The sequence below is a fragment of the Elephantulus edwardii genome, unplaced genomic scaffold (assembly GCF_000299155.1).
Source record: "Elephantulus edwardii isolate Elephantulus edwardi_28Jun2011 unplaced genomic scaffold, EleEdw1.0 scaffold00390, whole genome shotgun sequence".
Lineage (NCBI taxonomy): Eukaryota > Metazoa > Chordata > Mammalia > Macroscelidea > Macroscelididae > Elephantulus > Elephantulus edwardii.
The window spans coordinates 714,231-719,690 of NW_006400140.1; the positions used below are offsets into that span (position 1 = coordinate 714,231).

A 5,460-nucleotide genomic window follows, 5' to 3' on the forward strand; every position below is an offset into this window, starting at 1 on the left:
TATTCTCAGGTCTCTAATCCACATTTAGTTGATTTTTGTGTATGGTGTGAGATGTGGATCCTGTTTCAGCTTTCTGCAGGTATGAGTCCAGTTTTACCAGCACCATTTGTTGAATAGGTTGTCACTTCTCCACATGAAATGTTTTATTTCCTTGTTGAATATCAGTTGACCATAGATACATAGGTTAATTTCTGGGTTCTTGATTCTGTTTCATAGGTCTGTGTGTTGTTATTGTACCAGTACTATGCTGTTTTGGTTACTACTGCTGTGTAATAGGTTTTGAGGCTAGTGAGTGCTTGCCTCATATTTTATTTTTGTTTTTCAAAAGTGCTTTGTTTATTTGGGATCTCTTTCCTCTCTAAAGAAACTTGACCATTTTCCTTTTGATCTCTTTGAAAATATGAATTTGGTATCTATATTGGGATAGCATTGAACACGTAGATTGCTTTTGGTAGGATTGTCATAATCACAATATTGAGTCTTCTTATACATGAACAGGACACATTTTTCCATTTATGTAGGGATTTTTTATTGTGTCTTTTAGAAATGTTCTGTAGTTTCCTTTATACAGGTCTTTTGTAAATCTACTAATGTTCACTCCCAAGTATATCAATTTGTGGTTAGCTACTGTACATGGTATTGTTCTCTTGGTTTCCATCTTTGAGTTCTTTTTGTTCCAGTAGAGAAATCCCACTGATTTTGATACAAATCTTATATCCTGCCATTCTACTAACACTAGCATGTCATCTACATATAGTGATAGTTTAATCATATCTTTGATGATCTGGATGCCTTTTATTTCCTTCTGTCCCCATATTGCCCTAGCAAGTACTTTCTATACAATATTGAATATGGGCAATATTACTACGGGCATCCTTGTGTGGTTCCTGTTCGCCAGGAAAGTGCTTTTAATTTTTCTCTTTTGAGTGGTATTGGCTCTTGATTTTGGATATATACTTTTCACTATGTTGAGGAAATTTTCTTATATTACAATTTTACTAAGTGTCTTTATCAGGAAGCGGTGTTAACTTTTGTCAAAGGCCTTTTCTGTATAAATTGCTAAAATTATATGACTCTTATTGTTTGTTAATGAGGTATATTATACTGATTAAATATCTTACGTTGAACTATCCTTGCACACTGGTTATGACTCTCACTTGGCCATGATGAATCATTTCTTGACGTGTTTTTGAATTCTATTGGCTTTATTTTGTCAAGGATATTTACATATATCTTCCTGAGAGATATTGATCTATAGTGTCTTTCCTGGTAATATCTTTGCCTGTATTTGGTATTGGGTTTTGCTTACTTCATTGAATGACTCTAGGAGTTTTCCTTATTTTTTTTTCTATTTTAAAAATAATTTACATAGAATTGATGCTAGATCATCTCTGAATGTTTGGTATAATTCCACTGTGAAGATATCTGTTCCAGGACTTTTCTTATGGGGTAAGCTTTTTGTGACGTGTTCAGTTTCTTCTTTTGTGATAGGTCTGTTCAAGTGTTCTACATCTGTTCTTGTCAATAGAGTAGGACATGAGTTTCAAGGAATTTGTCCATTTCCTCTAGGTTTTCTTATTTATTATAGTAAATAGCTTTTCATAGTATTCTGATATTATCAATTCAATTTAATCTGGTTCTGTTCTGATGTAACCTCATTTCTTATCTATGTCTTTTCTCTCTTTCCTCCCTTCAGTTAGGTTTGCCAGAGGTTTTTTAATTTTATTGACCCTTTCAAAAAACCAGCTCCTGGACTTATTGATGTTTTGTTGTTGTTATGTGCCGTCGAGTCATTTGCGACTTATAACGACCTTATGTACCAGAGCCCTAAAAGCCGTTCTATCCTGTGCCAACCTCACTGTCTCAAACACATTCATGTCAACCACTCTACCCACAGAGTCGATTCATCATCGAAGGTCTCCCTCTCCTGTGCCATCTCTCCACTCTTCCAAACATGATGTCCTCTCTAAGGACCAGTCCCTCCTTTCAACATGCCCAAAGTATGTCAGACAAAGCTTCAGAATCCTGACTCCAGGGAACATTCTGGCTTCACCCTCTCCAGGACAAATCTGTTTGTTCTCCTAGCAGTCCATGGTATATTCAACACTTCTCCAGCACCACAACTCAAAGGCATTAATTCTCTTTCTATCATCCCTATTCACGTCTAACTCTCCGATGCATAGCATGTAATTGCAAAGACTGTAACCTGGATCAGGTGCACCTTAGTCTCCAACCTGACCTCGTTGAACTTCAGTACTCTTGAGAGGTCCCTCACAGCTGACTTTCCCAATGCAATTCGTCTCCTGATTTCCTGGCTACTGTTACCAAGAGTGTTGACTGTGGAGCCAAGCAAACGAAAACTGTTAACTATCTCAATCTCTTCACCATCCATACTGATGCTGCCAATTGGCCCTGTGGTGAAAATATTTTTCTAATTGATGGTTTCAATTATTTTCAATTTTCTGTCTCATTGATTTCAGCTCTTGTCCTTATATTTTCTTTTTTTCTAGAAGCTTTAGGATTAGACTGTTTTTCTTGTTCTAATTGATCAAGATGTTGAGTTAGGACATTGATTGTTCTTCTTTTCTTTCCTTTTTTAATTGTCTGCCTGTTGCTATGAACTTCAGGACTACCTTAACTATATCCCAGAGATTTTGATACATTGGATTTAATTTTCATTTGTTTCAAAGAACTTTTTTATTTTACTTTTTTATAACCCCAGTGAATTAAGTTTTAGTTGGGTGCTGTACGGTGAATACATCCACAAGGTCAAGTTGGCTGAATGTACAGCTTAGATCTTCTATATCTTTGTTATATTATTGGTTTGTTTCTTTGGGTTTTGTTTGTTCAGGGGTGTTGGGTTTGTGTTTGTTTGTTTTTTAGGTGATCTATCCATGGTGATAGTGTTGTGTTGAAATCTCCTACCATTATTGTGGTCTTGTCTATTTCCTTCTTCAATTCTGTTAAACATTGTTTTATATATTTTGCAAGTTTATCGTTTGGTGCATAAATGTTCTTCAAGGTTATGTTTTCTTGATCTGTTGTATCATTGATAAATATGTAACATCGTTCCTTTTTGTTTATGGTGGTTTTCATTCTGAAGTCTATTTAATCAGAGATTAATGTCACTCTTACTGTTTTGTGGTTGCCATTTGCTTGTTTGTTTGCTGTTGTTTTTTCTGGCATTTGATTTCAAGTTTGGCTTTCTCTTCATTTTTTAGATGTGTCTCTTGTAGACAATATATTAATGGGTTTTCTTTTCTTTTTTTTTTTTAAATCCATTCTGCAGCTCTTTTCCCCTCAATTGACGTACTTAGTTTATTCACATTTAGTGTTATTGCCAGGCAAGGTTTTACCATTGTCATTTTATTGTGTTTCTTTTTCTATTGTTTCTCATTACTACAGTCCATTCACTTACCTTTGATGTCTCTGTGAAGGACTTCACTTAAAGTTTCTTGTAGATTTGGTCTTGTTCCTTAAGTTCCTTTTTTTTCTGTAAAGCATACAATTTCCCCTTCTTATTTGATGGAGAGCTTTACTGGGTATAGAATTCTTGGCTGGTAATTCTTTTCTTTCAACTTTCTATATATGCCATCCCATTTTCTTCTCGTTCCTATGTTTTCTGCTGAAAAAATAAAAACTTAATCTAATCCCCTTTGTAGTGACTCCTTGGCTTTGGGTTTTGTTTTTTTTTTTGGTGATTTTTGTTTGTTTGTTTGTTTGTTTGTGCTGCTTTCATGCCTGCAGGATGAGGCTAGTGCGTTGTGAATCTCATTTCAAGCTAGACCTTCCGATGACCTCTTGCATCTCGAGGAGAGACACGTATGGAACTCTTGGGACTCCTATGTCTTTCTTTTCATCCCAAGTGAGTGTCAGCAGAGAGGACTTGCCAGATGAATTGAGGGTCTCTGGTCCAGAGTCCGCTAGCATTTGTGTGTGCCAGAATTTTAAAATATTAAAATGTCTGGCCATACCTGCAGGCTGAGTGCTAGTGTGTTGTGAATCTGTGGCCCTTGGGCCAAATGTTAATGGATTTGAATGATCACTCTTCTAAGTGGTACAGCAGAGGTCTGTCTATTTACTCTACTGAAATAACATGGAGTTGCTATGATGATGGACAACTGGGCCATAGGTGTGTCAAACACCATAATTGGCTACCCATCATGGGCAGTGGTTGTTGGACTCCCAAATTGATTGAGGTATGGACACAGAACTGGCATCCATTTTCAAACGACATGCCTGTGGAGAGTCTAAAAACTTGTGATGATAGTTATAGAGAGGCTGCAGGCCTTTGTTCATCTTCTGTATATATATGGATCCTCTCCTCATGTGTACTCAGTCTATATGGTGGACAAATCATTAAAGAAGCTAGACTCTATGAAGAAACATGTGGCATCAGAATAGGAGGAGATTAAAGAAGCAGTGGAATAACCCCAGGTGATGAGAGCCAAAGAGAATGCTGATTATGGAGGAATTTGGAATGAAAAATCTCATGGAGTTTGAACCATGCTCTGATTCTTAAATTCAATATGGCTCTCGGGACTGAGACCCTTGGACCTGTGTTTAATTGCTTTTGGTCATTTTTATAGGTCATATAGCCTTGGTCTGTCCACTTGCTGTACAAAGGTAACTCTTGGTTGCTGTGATGCTGAACACTGTGACACTGATGTGTCAAATGTGATAATGGTTACCCATGGTGGACAGTGTTTGGTGGAGCTTCCCTGTTAAAACAAGCTTGGAGGCAGGAGTGGCATCCATTTCTGAAATAGCTTGCCTCTGGAAACCCTATGAACCTGGAAGAAGGATGCAAATTACACAAGTGTTGAGGTTTTTTGTTCATAGGGTCGCTATGATTCACCTGCAACTCAACGGCACATAACAACAACAACATGTCTTGATGTTTTTTTTTTCTTTCTGGGTCTATTCTATTTGATATTTGCTTGAATGTGGATTTTCTCCTTTTAGAAAACACCAAGGAAAGTTTTTTTCCTAGCACTTCTTTCACAATTTTCTTAGTGGCTTCCCTGTCACTCCCATGTTCTGGAATTCCAGTCATACATAAGTTCTTCCTTTTGATGTCATTCCACTTAATTCTAATGTTTTCTTCAAATTCTTTGTGTCTTAACTCTGATTTTTCTTCTGGTATGTTTCCCACGAGATTTTTTTCTTCCAGCTCACTGTCTCTCTGCTTTATCTTTCCAGGTCTACTTTTTCCCTCAGTACTGTGCTGTCTTGTGATGATTTTTCTTTCAGCTTTCTGCATATTCCATCCCATTTTCTTCTAGCTCCCATGTTTTCTGCTGAAAAATCAAAACTTAATCTAATTGCTTCCCCCTTGTAGTGACTCTTTGTTTTACTCGTGCTACTTTTAGGCCTGCAGACTGAGGGCTAGTGTGTTGTGAATCTCATTTCAAGCTGGACCTTAGGATGGCCTCTTGCTACTTGAGGAGGGACACCTAT

The 5,460-nt window shown here is 37.1% G+C and overlaps 1 pseudogene; it reads right to left on the minus strand.

Moving 5' to 3' along the window:
• LOC102856453 overlaps nt 1-3,972 on the minus strand; it is a 197,975-nt pseudogene extending 194,003 nt beyond the window's left edge.
• Between the last annotated feature and the right edge of the window lie 1,488 nt (nt 3,973-5,460).